Source organism: Coregonus clupeaformis, chromosome 13 (assembly GCF_020615455.1).
Source record: "Coregonus clupeaformis isolate EN_2021a chromosome 13, ASM2061545v1, whole genome shotgun sequence".
In the NCBI taxonomy this organism is placed as follows: Eukaryota; Metazoa; Chordata; class Actinopteri; order Salmoniformes; family Salmonidae; genus Coregonus; species Coregonus clupeaformis.
In genome coordinates this window covers 55,201,021-55,218,916 of record NC_059204.1, presented here as the reverse complement: position 1 = coordinate 55,218,916, position 17,896 = coordinate 55,201,021, and the positions used below count along the sequence as shown (strand labels likewise).

General features: G+C 47.1%; 13 non-coding genes across 13 annotated transcripts; all 13 read left to right on the top strand.

Annotated features, from left to right (window-relative positions):
• The first annotated feature begins 467 nt into the window (after positions 1 to 467).
• Positions 468 to 558, top strand: trnar-ucu. Its single transcript is given in 2 exon segments — positions 468 to 504; positions 523 to 558. It is a non-coding gene; the product is annotated as a tRNA-Arg (tRNA).
• A 532-nt stretch (positions 559 to 1,090) lies between these two features.
• Positions 1,091 to 1,181, top strand: trnar-ucu. The gene is given in 2 exon segments: positions 1,091 to 1,127; positions 1,146 to 1,181. It is a non-coding gene; the product is annotated as a tRNA-Arg (tRNA).
• Positions 1,182 to 1,717: 536 nt separating this feature from the next.
• trnar-ucu lies at positions 1,718 to 1,808 on the top strand. Its single transcript is given in 2 exon segments — positions 1,718 to 1,754; positions 1,773 to 1,808. It is a non-coding gene; the product is annotated as a tRNA-Arg (tRNA).
• Positions 1,809 to 9,465: 7,657 nt separating this feature from the next.
• trnar-ucu lies at positions 9,466 to 9,556 on the top strand. Its single transcript is given in 2 exon segments — positions 9,466 to 9,502; positions 9,521 to 9,556. It is a non-coding gene; the product is annotated as a tRNA-Arg (tRNA).
• A 530-nt stretch (positions 9,557 to 10,086) lies between these two features.
• On the top strand, positions 10,087 to 10,177 carry trnar-ucu. Its single transcript is given in 2 exon segments — positions 10,087 to 10,123; positions 10,142 to 10,177. It is a non-coding gene; the product is annotated as a tRNA-Arg (tRNA).
• Positions 10,178 to 11,340: 1,163 nt separating this feature from the next.
• On the top strand, positions 11,341 to 11,431 carry trnar-ucu. Its single transcript is given in 2 exon segments — positions 11,341 to 11,377; positions 11,396 to 11,431. It is a non-coding gene; the product is annotated as a tRNA-Arg (tRNA).
• Positions 11,432 to 11,967: 536 nt separating this feature from the next.
• On the top strand, positions 11,968 to 12,058 carry trnar-ucu. Its single transcript is given in 2 exon segments — positions 11,968 to 12,004; positions 12,023 to 12,058. It is a non-coding gene; the product is annotated as a tRNA-Arg (tRNA).
• Positions 12,059 to 13,216: 1,158 nt separating this feature from the next.
• trnar-ucu lies at positions 13,217 to 13,307 on the top strand. Its single transcript is given in 2 exon segments — positions 13,217 to 13,253; positions 13,272 to 13,307. It is a non-coding gene; the product is annotated as a tRNA-Arg (tRNA).
• Positions 13,308 to 14,468: 1,161 nt separating this feature from the next.
• On the top strand, positions 14,469 to 14,559 carry trnar-ucu. The gene is given in 2 exon segments: positions 14,469 to 14,505; positions 14,524 to 14,559. It is a non-coding gene; the product is annotated as a tRNA-Arg (tRNA).
• Positions 14,560 to 15,095: 536 nt separating this feature from the next.
• Positions 15,096 to 15,186, top strand: trnar-ucu. The gene is given in 2 exon segments: positions 15,096 to 15,132; positions 15,151 to 15,186. It is a non-coding gene; the product is annotated as a tRNA-Arg (tRNA).
• Positions 15,187 to 15,719: 533 nt separating this feature from the next.
• trnar-ucu lies at positions 15,720 to 15,810 on the top strand. The gene is given in 2 exon segments: positions 15,720 to 15,756; positions 15,775 to 15,810. It is a non-coding gene; the product is annotated as a tRNA-Arg (tRNA).
• Positions 15,811 to 16,344: 534 nt separating this feature from the next.
• Positions 16,345 to 16,435, top strand: trnar-ucu. The gene is given in 2 exon segments: positions 16,345 to 16,381; positions 16,400 to 16,435. It is a non-coding gene; the product is annotated as a tRNA-Arg (tRNA).
• A 1,166-nt stretch (positions 16,436 to 17,601) lies between these two features.
• Positions 17,602 to 17,692, top strand: trnar-ucu. Its single transcript is given in 2 exon segments — positions 17,602 to 17,638; positions 17,657 to 17,692. It is a non-coding gene; the product is annotated as a tRNA-Arg (tRNA).
• The last annotated feature ends 204 nt before the right edge of the window (positions 17,693 to 17,896 follow it).

The following is a 17,896-nucleotide window of genomic DNA, read 5'->3' as shown; positions in this document are numbered from 1 at the left end:
AATACTGGGGTTCCCAACCCTATTCACACAGGGACACATATTTCATACCGACATATAATTGTATGTCATGTTTCGTTTTCGTTGGAGTCCGTAAATTATCTCTAACAGCTTTATGTGGTGCAATTCAATTAGCACGTTCAGCTGTTAAGACAAAGGACGGTGGTAAGAGCACACCCAAGGACGACCGTCATTTATTTCCGTTTTTCCCACTCCAGCTTATCTGTATGAACCACAGGCCAAGTATCTACACCTGTCTTTGTGTGTTGCCTGGCACCATGTCTTAGTTGGTTAAAGTACCTCTCTAGTAAACTGGAGTTCCTGGGTTTGAATCACACAGTGCCTTTCAAATGGCATCGTTAGTTGTTTCACTGATTTCCAGCCCGTCGTGTAGCTTTCGAAAGTTACATTCAGCGAGCGGTGCTTCGTACGGCTCAGGTACATTTTTCAAAATTGCTTATTACGTGGTTGGCTCTGTAGCGCAATGGATAACGCATTGGACTTCTAGGCGGATTTGGCAAAGATATTCAAAGGTTGTGGGTTCGAGTCCCATTAGAGTCAAGAACTTTGTTTTGTGTCCTCCTTCAATAGAAAGGAAAGCGTGATCAGTTACAAAATAGCAAAAGGTCTAATCCTGGGCTTCCCAACCCTATTCACCCAGGTACACATTTCACACCTACATACTTGTATGTCATGTTTCGTTTTCGTTGGAGTCCGTAAATTATCTCTAACAGTTTTCTGTGGTGTAATTCAGTTAGCACGTTCGGCTGTTAAGACAAAGGATGGTGGTAAGAGCACACCCAAGGACGACCGTCATTTCTTTCAGTTTTTCCCACTCCAGCTTATCTGTATGAACCACAGGCCAAGTATCTACACCTGTCTTTGTGTGTTGCCTGGCACGATGTCTTAGTTGGTTAAAGTACCTCTCTAGTAAACTGGAGTTGCCTGGTTTGAATCACACAGTGCCTTTCAAATGGCATTGTTAGTTGTTTCACTGATTTCCAGCCCGTCGTGTAGCTTTCGAAAGTTACATTCAGCGAGCGGTGCTTCGTAAAGCTCAGGTAAATTTTTCAAAATTGCTTATTACATGGTTGGCTCTGTAGCGCAATGGATAGCGCATTGGACTTCTAGGCAGATTTGGCAAAGATATTCAAAGGTTGTGGGTTCGAGTCCCACTAGAGTCAAGAATTTTGTTTTGTGTCCTCCTTCAATAGAATGGAAATCGTGATCAGTTACAAAATAGCAAAAGGTCTAATACTGGGGTTCCCAACCCTATTCACACAGGGACACATATTTCATACCGACATATAATTGTATGTCATGTTTCGTTTTCGTTGGAGTCCGTAAATTATCTCTAACAGTTTTCTGTGGTGCAATTCAGTTAGCACGTTCGGCTGTTAAGACAAAGGATGGTGGTAAGAGCACACCCAAGGACGACCGTCATTCCTTTCCGTTTTTCCCACTCCAGCTTATCATTATGAACCACAGGCCAAGTATCTACACCTGTCTTTGTGTGTTGCCTGGCACGATGTCTTAGTTGGTTAAAGTACCTCTCTAGTAAACTGGAGTTCCTGGATTTGAATCACACAGTGCCTTTCAAATGGCATCGTTAGTTGTTTCACTGATTTCCAGCCCGTCGTGTAGCTTTCGAAATTTACATTCAGCGAGCGGTGCTTCGTACGGCTCAGGTAAATTTTTCAAAAATGCTTATTACGTGGTTGGCTCTCTAGCGCAATGGATAGCGCATTGGACTTCTAGGCGGATTTGGCAAAGATATTCAAAGGTTGTGGGTTCGAGTCCCATTAGAGTCAAGAACTTTGTTTTGTGTCCTCCTTCAATAGAAAGGAAAGCGTGATCAGTTACAAAATAGCAAAAGGTCTAATCCTGGGCTTCCCAACCCTATTCACCCAGGGACACATATTTCACACCTACATACTTGTATGTCATGTTTCGTTTTCGTTGGAGTCCGTAAATTATCTCTAACAGTTCTATATCGTGGAGCTCCGCCCCATAGGGGAGCTCTGCTCCTAGTGGTTTACCCTCTGCCCTAAGGCAGAACAGCCTGAAGCAAATTTATGCACACACCTGCAGCCAATGGGAGCACAGGTGCCCCTATAAAAGGGGACACATCCCCTCACTCAGCCTCCCTTTTATCTTCAGCGACTGGACAACTAGACTGAAGAAGCCAAGAAGAGAAGAAGACTCAGGAAGAAATCGCCGTCGATGATCCAGCCATCGACGTCTTCTAAAATGAGCACACCAGGAGATTTTCCACCCCCAAAAGCCCTTTTTAGGGCTCAGTGCCGATGCACCACCATGACACCTGCGGACCCCCACGACCTTTGTTTCGTGTGTTTGGGGCCGCAGCATGCCAAGGAAGGAGCCGGCAATCCCCCGAATTGCGCCTCCTGCGCCCTCCTTCCTATGAAGGAGAGGAAGCAGCGTTGGGCGTTTTTTAGGGAGGATATCCCCCTAGAGGACGTATTGTCTCTTCTCGCCTCTGCTTCAGAGGCGTCGTCGGAAAGTGCTGGCTCAGGGGATGATAAGGAGGGAGACGCAGAGATGGATGTTCCAATGGAACAATCCGACCCTCTAGCGCCAACCTTCAAGGCCCCCTTCCCTATGGGGAGTACGAGGTCTGAAGGCTCCTTATGCGAGGACGACACGGCTTCTGTTACGTCAGCAGCCCTGTCCTTCGCAGCGGCCTCTCTGCGTTCAGATTTTCCCGAACTCATTGAGAGAGCCGCCAATCGACTCGACATAGCGCTGCCCCCTGCTCCCCCCCCTGTGGAGGTTGACTTGATGGAGGGCGGCCCCTACTCCAAACCAAGGAAGGCAGCTGAGCCGATGGCTCCGGCTATGCCTTCCCTTGGGAAATACGTCGAGGGCTCGTGGGACACACCCCTGGCGGCGCTTTCGCCGGCCAAGGTGTACATCCCATTCACGAGAGTGGCTGGACGTGAGTGGGCGGCTAAGGGAATCCCTAAGCTCGAGAGCGCCATGGCAGCGTATCTAGAGCCGGGTTCGAGTCCCTGGGCGGCCTCCAAGAAAGCCATCTTACCAGCACAAAAAGACAGATTCACAGCACAGCTGGCTGAAAAGTATTTCACGCTGGCAGCCCAAACTGTGTCAGCGACTAACAACATCGCTCTCCTCGCGGCCTCCCTATCCCGCCTAACAACGGGTAGGTCAGAGTTGACCAGCGACGAGATTGAAGAGGCGTCCAGGATTTCTGGCGCTATTCTTCACTTGACACAGGCGTCAGCGATATGCGCAGGCCGGTCCATGGCCACCTCGGTGGTCATGTAACGTCACCTCTGGCTGTCAATGACAGCCATGAAGGAGACGGACAGGGCCTCGCTACTGAACGCTCCCGTCTCTAGCGAGGGCCTCTTTGGGGTCGCCGTTAAAGAGGCGACGGAACGTTTCGGTAAGCTGGACGAGGAGAAGAAGCAACTGGCTAAACACCTGCCATTGGCAGGCAAGTTTAGCAGGGCCTCAACCAAACCGTCAACCTCCAACGCCCCCAGTAGAACTACAGGGAGGCGATGGGCCAGGCGACAGGCGCCTACCACCGACAGCAGGCGAGCGGGCTCGGCCCCTCCAGCGACGACGGTGGTGGCGACGATCCCGCCGGCGAGAGAGGTCGTCACGAAACCGTCCTGGCAACACCGGAAGGTCAGCCAGAAAAGACGGCACCAATGACGAGACGAGGGGGAGAGGACGGATGACGGCTCGGCGCAAGACGCGACAGAGCCCACTGTTCCCCCCCACCCTACTGTTCAGGGCATGGAGGGAAATGTTTATTGTTGTTGTGTGAATAAAGAGCTGGCTCTCACTGACATTGTCACAAAAGGGCCTGTCTTCCATGACACATTGCAGAGTACTTCACGTCCTATGAATTTCTCTCACCATCCTGAGTGTAGCTCAACCCACCAAGGGTGCGTAGTTGAACACACTCAAGAGAGGAAAGAGAAAAAGGTAGCAAGGCGCAGCCTTAGCTCACCTAATAAAGATATTTTACTACAGACTCCTAGGAGCTCTGTAGTAAAGGTCTCACATAGCAGGCTGCCGTCTCAGTCCAAATATGACATGAAGACGCAGCCGCTAGCTGGGAATGACGCCTTGCTTCAGGCTAACGCCTCAGCCAGCGCAGTTCAGACCCGTGCGACGTTCACGGAGGGCGGGAATACTAGAGTTACAGGTGTAACCAATGTATGGACGCCCCCGGCTAATTCAGAACGTAACAATGCCCATTACTCTGAGTGCAGCTCACCACACCCAGAGTGTGCTGTTGAGCAGCCTCATGAGACCAGTGAAAAAGAGGTATTGTGGCGCCACCTTGTGGTACCAGTTAGAGACCACACTTTCCAGACTCTATTGAGTACTGCAGTACGGATCTCATGACAAGCAGCAGTCTCAGTCAGACAATGACATGATGACGCAACTGCTATCCGGGGAGAGCGCTCTGTCTCAGGTTAATACCTCAGTCAGCGCAGCTCAAAACCGTGCTGCGTTCACGGAGGGCCGGAATACTAGAGCTACAGACGTAACTAACGTATCAAGGCCTCCGATTCTCTCAGAACGAGCTGATGTTTCCTCTCCCTTTCGAGGGGGGCCCGCCTTGGGCTATTCCACCAACCCAGTGCTGGGGAATAGCGGCTGCAAGGGCCATAGAGGAATACAGGTCCTTCCTACTGGATGCACCACAGCTTCGTGCGCGCCCGCTTTCTCTGCATTGCTGGCAGTGGCAACGAAGCTGTACCCTCTCACGCTGGCTAGAACAGACGTTGCAGAAGGGTTATGCCCTCCAATTCCATCGAACCCCACCCCCGTTCAGGGGAGTGGTGGAGACGGTGATGAAAACGCCGGACAAAGTAGCCCGCTCTGATGTCAGAGATTACGGAACTTTTGGCGAAGGAGGCGGTCACAGTAGTTCCCCGGGAGCAAAGGAACAAAGGGCTGTATTCGCCTTATTTCCTAGTGCCCAAAAAGACGGGGGGAGTGAGGCCGATTTTGGATTTACGCACTCTCAACGAGAGCATAACCAAACGACCCTTCCGAATGCTGACGACGAAACGTCTACTGGAATGTGTCCAGAAAGGAGACTTTTGTACAAGCATAGACCTAAAGGACGCGTACTTCCATGTGTCGATACAATCGCGTCACAGGAAGTTTCTGCGGTTCGCCTTTCAAGGGGTGGCGTACGAGTTCACGAGGATGCCATTCGGGTACGCCCTGGCACCTCGAACGTTTTCCAAATGTGTAGAGGCGGCATTGGAGCCGCTACGTCGTCAAGGGATAAGGCTATTAGCCTATCTAGACGACCTGCTGGTTCTCGCCCCGTCAGCAGAGCTGGCGATCACTCACACAACACAGACAGTGATTCACCTCACGCGTCTGGGGTTCGCTAGAATTGGAAAAGAGCGCACCCTGGCCCAGTCATCAGATTGTCTACTTGGGGATACAGCTAGACACTGTAATGATGAGGGCTCGAATCTCGGACCCCCGAAGGAGTAGCATTGTTGCTAGCCCTGAGGAAGTGCCGTCCGAATCACACAGTGACGGGCGCTATCGATCATGTCACTTTTGGGTCTCATGTCGTCAGCCCACTCTGTGGTCCCGCTGGGACTTCTGCACATGCGCAGAATACAGTGATGGTTCGCCCAACTAAGACTAGACCCAGTGCGTCAACGTCATCGGTTGGTGGTGGTTCCTCTCTCGCTAAGAGCAGACCTGGACTATTGGAGGAACCCGAGCGTTCTCACGCACGGAGTCCCGATGGGCAAGGTGTCATCCTACATTCCAGTATTTACAGATGCCTCTCTGACTGGATGGGGAGGGACATGTCAGACTCAAGTGATAAGAGGTGTATGGCCTCAATCAGGTCGTCACATAAACCTCTTGGAGTTGGAAACGGTTCGACTGGTTTTGACCCACTTAGCGCCTACCCTTCGGGGTCGCGATGTGCTGGTCTGGTCAGACAACCGGACCACAGTGGCCCACATAAATCGCCAGGGAGGGGTCAGGTCTCCTGCCCTCCACCGGGCGGCAGAGGAATTGTGGCTGTGGGCTCACAAGCACCTTCGCTCGTTGAGAGCAGCACACATTCCGGGCTACTTGAACGTAGGAGCAGACCTCATGTCAAGAGGGGGTCCTCGAGACGACGAGTGGTGTCTGCATCCGGACATCGTTCTCCGAATTTGGGAACAGTTCGGGAGAGCCGAGGTGGATCTGTTCACGTCACGCGTGAACGCGCAGTGTCCCCTATGGTTCTCTCTGAGGGAACAGGACGAGCCACCATTGGGAAGAGACGCATTCGCGCACTACCCGTGGCCGAAAGTTCTCCTGTATGCATTCCCTCCGCTGTCTTGCATTCTCCCACTGCTAGCCAGGGTGAGGTCAGAGGAGCTGTCAGTGATACTGATAGCGCCCGATCGCCCGGGGGCTCCGTGGTTTGCGGAGATGAGTCAGATGTTGATTGCGCCACCTTGGCCAATTCCACATCGACGAGACGCGTTGACCCAGGCGGGAGGCTCGATAGGGCAGTGGCCCATAATCGGCCAACCACTGAAGGCTTGGCTCTTGAATGGGACAGGCTGAGGCGCCGTGGGTTATCTGATGCAGTGATCAGAACCATACAAGGTGCACGAGCCGGTTCCACTTCTAGGATGTATACCAGCAGATGGAACGTTTTCTCACGATGGTGTGACACACAGGGCGTAGACCCCATGAACTGTCAGGTGGAGAGTGTGCTCTCTTTTCTGCAGTTTATGTTTGATAAGCAGAAATCGCCCTCCACCATTCGGGTGTTTGCAGCGGCAATTTCAGCTGGTCATGAGGGGTTTGACGGAAAGAACGTGTTCAGTCACCCATTAGTGAAACGTTTCTTATTGGGAACGCGCGGCTTAGGCCAATGCCTAGAGCCACGCTGCCCCAGTGGGATTTGGCCTTGGTTCTCGAGCGCTATGTAAGTCGCCGTTCGAGCCATTGAATCAAATACCCCTCAAGATGTTGTCTATCAAGACGGCACTGTTGCTCGCCTTGACTACCGCTAAGCGTGTCAGTGATTTGTGTGCCCTGTCGACGAGACCTGACTGCCTTGCCATTAATGGCGATCTGAGCAGAGCGGTGTTACGTCCTAACCCGGCGTTTGTGCCGAAGGTTATTAGCAGTGCATATAGATCACAGACTGTGGAGTTGTGGGCTTTTTCTCCCCCTCCTCATAGGGAGAGGAGTGAGGAAAAGCTTCATTGTCTGTGCCCAGTGCGCGCTTTGGCGTGTTACGTTGAGCGCACAGCAGCGGTTAGGTCATCGCCTCAGCTGTTTGTGTGTCACGGTGCGGCTGCATTAGGTAGACCACTTTCAAAACAGCGATTGTCTCATTGGCTTTGTGAAGGTATTGAGACAGCGTACGAGGCAGCGGGGCGACAACTGCCTCAGGGTATCAGAGCTCACTCCACTCGTGGAGTAGCAGCTTCTACTGCCCTCTTCAGAGGAACAGGGGTAGAGGATATTTGTAGAGCAGCGTCATGGTCGACGCCGTCTCCATTTATCCGTTTCTATCTATTAGATATGTCTTCTAACTCTTTGGCTCGATCTGTACTCAGCGTGGCTGAAGGAAGATCTTGAGTAAGATAGAGAGGGAAAAGCAAGACTGTGGACATGGGTGTCCATCAGGTTAGCTTTGGTTAAGAAGATATATTCTGTTCTATCTATTAGATATGTCTTCTAACTCTTTGGCTCGATCTGTACTCAGCGTGGCTGAAGGAAGATCTTGAGTAAGATAGAGAGGGAAAAGCAGGACTGTGGATATGTGTGTCCATCAGGTCCGCTTTGGTTAGGAAGATATATTCTGTTCTGTCTATTAGATATGTCTTCTAACTCTTTGGCTCGATCTGTGCTCAGCGTGGCTGAAAGGAGATCTTGAGCAAGAAAGAGAGGAAAAAAGCAGGACTGTGGACATGGGTGTTCATCGAGTCCGCTTTGGTTAGGAGGACATATTATGGACAGATATGTTTTCTAGCTCTTTGGCTCGGTCTGTACTCAGCGAAGCTGAAAGGTGACTTTGAGCCAGGAAGAGAGGATAAAGCAGGACTATGGGCAGGTTCCAATCAGGTCCGCTTTGGTTAGGAAAACATGTTTGTTGATAGATAGGCTTTCTAGCTCTCTGGCTCGATTGTACTCAGCATAGCTGAAGGGGAATCTTGAGCTGGAGGAGAGAGAAGCAGGACGATGGACACAGGTCTCTATCAGGTCCGCTTTAGATGGAAAGCATATCTTGTGGCATGTCTCTTGACTGACAGGGTCAGTATAGTAGAGATATGTGTGGAATTGACAGAATGTGAGGTCATCTATCTGATGGTTCAGTTTAGTATGACTTATATTTTGTTCCCGCCTACTAATCTCTGGGTTCCATTGAGTGAGTGAGGTGGTCTACTGGGCACATAATGTAGAGTGACACTTAGTGTCATTCCATTAGTGGTCGGTAGTGTTTTTACAGGATATTGAGGCACATCTATCTGCTAGTATAGATTAGTGTAGCTTCTATTCTGATGATCTGCCCACTAGTCATTGGCATTGCCATTGAACTAGATGGGGAGGGTCTTTAACCGATGACGCGGTATATTGTGACGCCCGGAGGGGTTTTTAGTTGCAGTACTGCGGGAATTGGTTGCGGCCATTGCTAGGCTTGACCTTTTCATTTTTTAATGGGAAGTGTTAGGCTCGGCAGGGAGTACATTTTGGAGCGCTACGCTCCGCCTTAAACCACTAGGAGCAGAGCTCCCCTATGGGGCGGAGCTCCACGATATAGAACGATTAGTTACCGGAGTGTAACTCCAGTTCTATGAGTGGAGCGGAGCCCCATAGGGGGAGCTCTGCTCCTAGTGGTTTACCCTCTGCCCTAAGGCAGAACAGCCTGAAGCAAATTTATGCACACACCTGCAGCCAATGGGAGCACAGGTGCCCCTATAAAAGGGGACACATCCCCTCACTCAGCCTCCCGAGACATTATCTTCAGCGAGACTAGAGAGGGTCGGCAGGGCCTTAAGTCCTATGGGGCTCCGCTCCACTCATAGAACTGGAGTTACACTCCGGTAACTAATCGTTTTCTGTGGTGCAATTCAGTTAGCACGTTCGGCTGTTAAGACAAAGGATGGTGGTAAGAGCACACCCAAGGACGACCGTCATTTCTTTCCGTTTTTCCCACTCCAGCTAATCTGTATGAACCACAGGCCAAGTATCTACACCTGTCTTTGTGTGTTGCCTGGCACGATATCTTAGTTGGTTAAAGTACCTCTCTAGTAAACTGGAGTTCCTGGGTTTGAATCACACAGTGCCTTTCAAATGGCATCGTTAGTTGTTTCACTGATTTCCAGCCCGTCGTGTAGCTTTCGAAAGTTACATTCAGCGAGCGGTGCTTCGTGAGGCTCAGGTATATTTTTCAAAATTGCTTAGTATGTTGTTGGCTCTGTAGCGCAATGGATAGCGCATTGGACTTCTAGGTGGATTTGGCAAAGATATTCGAAGGTTGTGGGTTCGAGTCCCACTAGAGTCAAGAATTTTGTTTTCTGTCCTCCTTCAATAGAATGGAAATCGTGATCAGTTACAAAATAGCAAAAGGTCTAATACTGGGGTTCCCAAACCTATTCACCCAGGGACACATATTTCACACCGAAATATAATTGTATGTCATGTTTCGTTGGAGTCCGTAAATTATCTCTAACAGTTTTCTGTGGTGCAATTCAATTAGCACGTTCAGCTGTTAAGACGAAGGATGGTGGTAAGAGCACACCCAAGGACGACCGTCATTTCTTTCCGTTTTTCCCACTCCAGCTTATCTGTATGAACCACAGGCCAAGTATCTACACCTGTCTTTGTGTGTTGCCTGGCACCATGTCTTAGTTGGTTAAAGTACCTCTCTAGTAAACTGGAGTTCCTGGGTTTGAATCACACAGTGCCTTTCAAATGGCATCATTAGTTGTTTCACTGATTTCCAGCCCGTCGAGTAGCTTTCGAAAGTTACATTCAGCGAGCGGTGCTTCGTACGGCTCAGGTAAATTTTTCAAAATTGCTTAGTATGTTGTTGGCTCTGTAGCGCAATGGATAGCGCATTGGACTTCTAGGTGGATTTGGCAAAGTTATTCAAAGGTTGTGGGTTCGAGTCCCACTTAAGTCAAGAATGTTGTTTTGTGTCCTCCTTCAATAGAATGGAAAGCGTGATCAGTTACAAAATAGCAAAAGGACTAATCCTGGGCTTCCCAACCCTATTCACCCAGGGACACATATTTTACACCTACATACTTGTATGTCATGTTTCGTTTTCGTTGGAGTCCGTAAATTATCTCTAACAGTTTTCTGTGGTGCAATTCAGTTAGCACGTTCGGCTGTTAAGACAAAGGATGGTGGTAAGAGCACACCCAAGGACGACCGTCATTTCTTTCCGTTTTTCCCACTCCAGCTTATAATAATAATACGAACCACAGGACAAGTATCTACACCTGTCTTTGTGTGTTGCCTGGCACCATGTCTTAGTTGGTTAAAGTACCTCTCTAGTAAACTGGAGTTCCTGGGTTTGAATCACACAGTGCCTTTCAAATGGCATCGTTAGTTGTTTCACTGATTTCCAGCCCGCCGTGTAGCTTTCGAAAGCTACATTGAGCTAGCGGTACTTCATATGCTCAGGTAAGCTTTTCAAAATGGCTTAATCTGTGGTTGGCTCTGTAGCGCAACGGATAGCGCATTGGACTTCTACGCAGAGTTGGTAAAGACATTCAAAGGTTGTGGGTTCGAGTCCCACTATATTCAAGAATTTTGTTTTGTGTCCTCCTTCAATAGAATGGAAAGCGTGATCAGTTACAAAATAGCAAAAGGTCTAATCCTGGGGTTCCCAACCCTATTCACCCAGGGACACATATTTCACACCTACATAATTGTATGTCATGTTTCGTTTTCGTTGGAGTCCGTAAATTATCTCTAACAGTTTTCTGTGGTGCAATTCAGTTAGCACGTTTGGCTGTTAAGACAAAGGATGGTGGTAAGTGCACATCCAAGGACGACCGTCATTTCTTTCCGTTTTTCCCACTCCAGCTTACCTGTATGAACCACAGGCCAAGTGTCTACACCTGTCTTTGTATGTTGCCTGGCACCATGTCTTAGTTGGTTAAAGTACCTCTCTAGTAAACTGGAGTTCCTGGGTTTGAATCACACAGTGCCTTTCAAATGGCATCGTTAGTTGTTTCACTGATTTCCAGCCCGTCGTGTAGCTTTCGAAAGTTACATTCAGCGAGCGGTGCTTCGTAAGGCTCAGGTAAATTTTTCAAAATTGCTTATTACATGGTAGGATCTGTAGCGCAATGGATAGCGCATTGGACTTCTAGGCGGATTTGGCAAAGATATTCAAAGGTTGTGGGTTCGAGTCCCACTAGAGTCAAGAATTTTGTTTTGTGTCCTCCTTCAATAGAATGGAAATCGTGATCAGTTACAAAATAGCAAAAGGTCTAATACTGGGGTTCCCAACCCTATTCACCCAGGGACACATATTTCACACCGAAATATAATTGTATGTCATGTTTCGTTTTCGTTGGAGTCCGTAAATTATCTCTAACAGTTTTCTGTGGTGCAATTCAATTAGCACGTTCAGCTGTTAAGACGAAGGATGGTGGTAAGAGCACACCCAAGGACGACCGTCATTTCTTTCCGTTTTTCCCACTCTAGCTTATCTGTATGAACCACAGGCCAAGTAACTACACCTGTCCTTGTGTGTTGCCTGGCACCATGTCTTAGTTGGTTAAAGTACCTCTCTAGTAAACTGGAGTTCCTGGGTTTGAATCACACAGTGCCTTTCAAATGGCATCATTAGTTGTTTCACTGATTTCCAGCCCGTCGAGTAGCTTTCGAAAGTTACATTCAGCGAGCGGTGCTTCGTACGGCTCAGGTAAATTTTTCAAAATTGCTTAGTATGTTGTTGGCTCTGTAGCGCAATGGATAGCGCATTGGACTTCTAGGCGGATTTGGCAAAGTTATTCAAAGGTTGTGGGTTCGAGTCCCACTAGAGTCAAGAATGTTGTTTTGTGTCCTCCTTCAATAGAATGGAAAGCGTGATCAGTTACAAAATAGCAAAAGGACTTATCCTGGGCTTCCCAACCCTATTCACCCAGGGACACATATTTTACACCTACATACTTGTATGTCATGTTTCGTTTTCGTTGGAGTCCGTAAATTATCTCTAACAGTTTTCTGTGGTGCAATTCAGTTAGCACGTTCGGCTGTTAAGACAAAGGATGGTGGTAAGAGCACACCCAAGGACGACCGTCATTTCTTTCAGTTTTTCCCACTCCAGCTTGTCTGTATGAACCACAGGCCAAGTATCTACACCTGTCTTTGTGTGTTGCCTGGCACGATATCTTAGTTGGTTAAAGTACCTCTCTAGTAAACTGGAGTTCCTGGGTTTGAATCACACAGTGCCTTTCAAATGGCATCGTTAGTTGTTTCACTGATTTCCAGCCCGTCGTGTAGCTTTCGAAAGTTACATTCAGCGAGCGGTGCTTCGTGAGGCTCAGGTACATTTTTCAAATTGCTTTTTACATGGTTGGCTCTGTAGCGAAATGGATAGCGCATTGGACTTGTAGGTGGATTTGGCAAAGATATTCAAAGGTTGTGGGTTCAAGTCCCACTAGAGTCAAGAATTTTGTTTTGTGTCCTCCTTCAATAGAATGGAAAGCGTGATCAGTTACAAAATAGCAAAAGGTCTAATCCTGGCCTTCCCAACCCTATTCACCCAGGGACACATATTTCACACCTACATACTTGTATGTCATGTTTCGTTTTCGTTGGAGTCCGTAAATTATCTCTAACAGTTTTCTGTGGTGCAATTCAGTTAGCACGTTCGGCTGTTAAGACAAAAGATGGTGGTAAGAGCACACCCAAGGACGACCGTCATTTCTTTCCGTTTTTCCCACTCCAGCTTATCTGTATGAACCACAGGCCAAGTATCTACACCTGTCTTTCTGTGTTGCCTGGCACCATGTCTTAGTTGGTTAAAGTACCTCTCTAGTAAACTGGAGTTCCTGGGTTTGAATCACACAGTGCCTTTCAAATGGCATCGTTAGTTGTTTCACTGATTTCCAGCCCGTCGTGTAGCTTTCGAAAGTTACATTCAGCGAGCGGTGCGTCGTGAGGCTCAGGTAAATTTTACTAAATTGCTTATTACATGGTTGGCTCTGTAGCGCAATGGATAGCGCATTGGACTTCTAGGCGGTTTTGGCAAAGATATTCAAAGGTTGTGGGTTCGAGTCCCACTAGAGTTAAGAATTTTGTTTTGTGTCCTCCTTCAATAGAATGGAAATCGTGATCAGTTACAAAATAGCAAAAGGTCTAATACTGGGGTTCCCAACCCTATTCACCCAGGGACACATATTTCACACCGACATATAATTGTATGTCATGTTTCGTTTTCGTTGGAGTCCGTAAATTATCTCTAACAGTTTTCTGTGGTGCAATTCAATTAGCACGTTCAGCTGTTAAGACGAAGGATGGTGGTAAGAGCACACCCAAGGACGACCGTCATTTCTTTCCGTTTTTCCCACTCCAGCTTATCTGTATGAACCACAGGCCAAGTATCTACACCTGTCTTTGTGTGTTGCCTGGCACCATGTCTTAGTTGGTTAAAGTACCTCTCTAGTAAACTGCAGTTCCTAGGTTTGAATCACACAGTGCCTTTCAAATGGCATCATTAGTTGTTTCACTGATTTCCAGCCCGTCGTGTAGCTTTCGAAAGTTACATTCAGCGAGCGGTGCTTCGTAAGGCTCAGGTAAATTTTTCGAAATTGCTTATTACGTGGTTGGCTCAGTAGCGCAATGGATAGCGTGTTGGACTTCTAGGCGGTTTTGGAAAAGATATTCAAAGGTTGTGGGTTTGAGTTCCACTAGAGTCAAGATTTTTGTTTTGTGTCCTCCTTCAATAGAATGGAAAGCGTGATCAATTACAAAATAGCAAAAGGTCTAATCCTGGGCTTCCCAACCCTATTCACCCAGGGACACATATTTCACACCTACATACTTGTATGTCATGTTTCGTTTTCGTTGGAGTCCGTAAATTATCTCTAACAGTTTTCTGTGGTGCAATTCAATTAGCACGTTCAGCTGTTAAGACGAAGGATGGTGGTAAGAGCACACCCAAGGACGACCGTCATTTCTTTCAGTTTTTCCCACTCCAGCTTATCTGTATGAACCACAGGCCAAGTATCTACACCTGTCTTTGTGTGTTGCCTGGCACCATGTCTTAGTTGGTTAAAGTACCTCTCTAGTAAACTGGAGTTCCTGGGTTTGAATCACACAGTGCCTTTCAAATGGCATCGTTAGTTGTTTCACTGATTTCCAGCCTGTCGTGTAGCTTTCGAAAGTTACATTCAGCGAGCGGTGCTTCGTAAGGCTCAGGTAAATTTTTCTAAATTGGTTATTACATGGTTGGCTCTGTAGCGCAATGGATAGCGCATTGGACTTCTAGGCAGTTTTGGCAAAGATATTCAAAGGTTGTGGGTTCGAGTCCCACTAGAGTCAATATTTTTGTTTTGTGTCCTCCTTCAATAGAATGGAAATCGTGATCAGTTACAAAATAGCAAAAGGTCTAATACTGGGGTTCCCAACCCTATTCACCCAGGGACACATATTTCACACCGACATATAATTGTATGTCATGTTTCGTTTTCGTTGGAGTCCGTAAATTATCTCTAACAGTTTTCTGTGGTGCAATTCAATTAGCACGTTCAGCTGTTAAGACGAAGGATGGTGGTAAGAGCACACCCAAGGACGACCGTCATTTCTTTCCGTTTTTCCCACTCCAGCTTATCTGTATGAACCACAGGCCAAATATCTACACCTGTCTTTGTATGTTGCCTGGCACCATGTCTTAGTTGGTTAAAGTACCTCTCTAGTAAACTGCAGTTCCTAGGTTTGAATCACACAGTGCCTTTCAAATGGCATCATTAGTTGTTTCACTGATTTCCAGCCCGTCGTGTAGCTTTCGAAAGTTACATTCAGCGAGCGGTGCTTCGTACGGCTCAGGTAAATTTTTCAAAATTGCTTATTACGTGGTTGGCTCAGTAGCGCAATCGATAGCGCATTGGACTTCTAGGCAAATTTGGAAAATATATTCAAAGGTTGTGGGTTCGAGTCCCACTAGAGTCAAGAATTTTGTTTTGTGTCCTCCTTCAATAGAATGGAAAGCGTGATCAGTTACAAAATAGCAAAAGGTCTAATCCTGGGCTTCCCAACCCTATTCACCCAGCGACACATATTTCACACCTACATACTTGTATGTCATGTTTCGTTTTCGTTGGAGTCCGTAAATTATCTCTAACAGTTTTCTGTTGTGCAATTCAGTTAGCACGTTCGGCTGTTAAGACAAAGGATGGTGGTAAGAGCACACCCAAGGACAACCGTCATTTCTTTCCGTTTTTCCCACTCCAGCTTATCTGTATGATCCACAGCCAAGTATCTACACCTGTCTTTGTGTGTTGCCTGGCACGATGTCTTAGTTGGTTAAAGTACCTCTCTAGTAAACTGGAGTTCCTGGGTTTGAATCACACAGTGCCTTTCAAATGGCATCGTTAGTTGTTTCACTGATTTCCAGCCCTTCGTGTAGCTTTCGAAAGTTACATTCAGCGAGCGGTGCTTCGTAAGGCTCAGGTACATTTTTCAAAATTGCTTATTACATTGTTGGCTCTGTAGCGCAATGGATAGCGCATTGGAATTCTAGGCGGATTTGTCAAAGATATTCAAATGTTGTGGGTTCGAGTCCCACTAGAGTCAATAATTTTGTTTTGTGTCCTCCTTCAATAGAATGGAAATCGTGATCAGTTACAAAATAGCAAAAGGTCTAATACTGGGGTTCCCAACCCTATTCACCCAGGGACACATATTTCACACCGACATAATTGTATGTCATGTTTCGTTTTCGTTGGAGTCCGTAAATTATCTCTAACAGTTTTCTGTGGTGCAATTCAATTAGCACGTTCAGCTGTTAAGACGAAGGATGGTGGTAAGAGCACACCCAAGGACGACCGTCATTTCTTTCCGTTTTTCCCACTCCAGCTTATCTGTATGAACCACAGGCCAAGTATCTACACCTGTCTTTGTATGTTGCCTGGCACCATGTCTTAGTTGGTTAAAGTACCTCTCTAGTAAACTGCAGTTCCTAGGTTTGAATCACACAGTGCCTTTCAAATGGCATCATTAGTTGTTTCACTGATTTCCAGCCCGTCGTGTAGCTTTCGAAAGTTACATTCAGCGAGCGGTGCTTCGTACGGCTCAGGTACATTTTTCAAAATTGCTAATTACGTGGTTGGCTCTGTAGCGCAATCGATAGCGCATTGGACTTCTAGGCGAATTTGGAAAAGATTTTCAAAGTTTGTGGGTTCGAGTCCCACTAGAGTCAAGAATTTTGTTTTGTGTCCTCCTTCAATAGAATGGAAACCGTGATCAGTTACAAAATAGCAAAAGGTCTAATCCTGGGCTTCCCAACCCTATTCACCCAGGGACACATATTTCACACCGACATATAATTGTATGTCATGTTTCGTTTTCGTTGGAGTCCGTAAATTATCTCTAACAGTTTTCTGTGGTGCAATTCAGTTAGCACGTTCGGCTGTTAAGACAAAGGATGGTGGTAAGAGCACACCCAAGGACGACCGTCATTTCTTTCCGTTTTTCCCACTCCAGCTTATAATATAATACGAACCACAGGCCAAGTATCTACACCTGTCTTTGTGTGTTGCCTGGCACCATGTCTTAGTTGGTTAAAGTACCTCTCTAGTAAACTGGAGTTCCTGGGTTTGAATCACACAGTGCCTTTCAAATGGCATCGTTAGTTGTTTCACTGATTTCCAGCCCGTCGTGTAGCTTTCGAAAGCTACATTGAGCGAGCGGTGCTTCATATGCTCAGGTAAGCACTTTTCAAAATGGCTTAATCTGTGGTTGGCTCTGTAGCGCAACGGATAGCGCATTGGACTTCTACGCAGAGTTGGTAAAGACATTCAAAGGTTGTGGGTTCGAGTCCCACTATATTCAAGAATTTTGTTTTGTGTCCTCCTTCAATAGAATGGAAAGCGTGATCAGTTACAAAATAGCAAAAGGTCTAATCCTGGGGTTCCCAACCCTATTCACCCAGGGACACATATTTCACACCTACATAATTGTATGTCATGTTTCGTTTTCGTTGGAGTCCGTAAATTATCTCTAACAGTTTTCTGTGGTGCAATTCAGTTAGCACGTTTGGCTGTTAAGACAAAGGATGGTGGTAAGTGCACATCCAAGGACGACCGTCATTTCTTTCCGTTTTTCCCACTCCAGCTTACCTGTATGAACCACAGGCCAAGTGTCTACACCTGTCTTTGTATGTTGCCTGGCACCATGTCTTAGTTGGTTAAAGTACCTCTCTAGTAAACTGGAGTTCCTGGGTTTGAATCACACAGTGCCTTTCAAATGGCATCGTTAGTTGTTTCACTGATTTCCAGCCCGCCGTGTAGCTTTCGAAAGCTACGTTGAGCTAGCGGTGTTTCAAATGGCTCAGGTAAGCTTTTAAAAATGGCTTATAATGTGGTTGGCTCTGTAGCGCAAAGGATAGCGCATTGGACTTCTAGGCGGATTTGGCAAATATATTCAAAGGTTGTGGGTTTGAATCCCACTAGAGTCAAGAATTTTGTTTTGTGTCCTCCTTCAATAGAATGGAAAGCGTTATTGTTATGTGAATTATTTCACAAACTATTTCAGTGTCTCTGTGCGTCTCCCAAAATCAAGAAATGGACAGAGTCCCGGTCTGCATAGTCAGAGATGTTTATTCATTGATAATTCTGCCATCACAATTTCAGAGTCCATCTTTTATACTCATATGTCATAC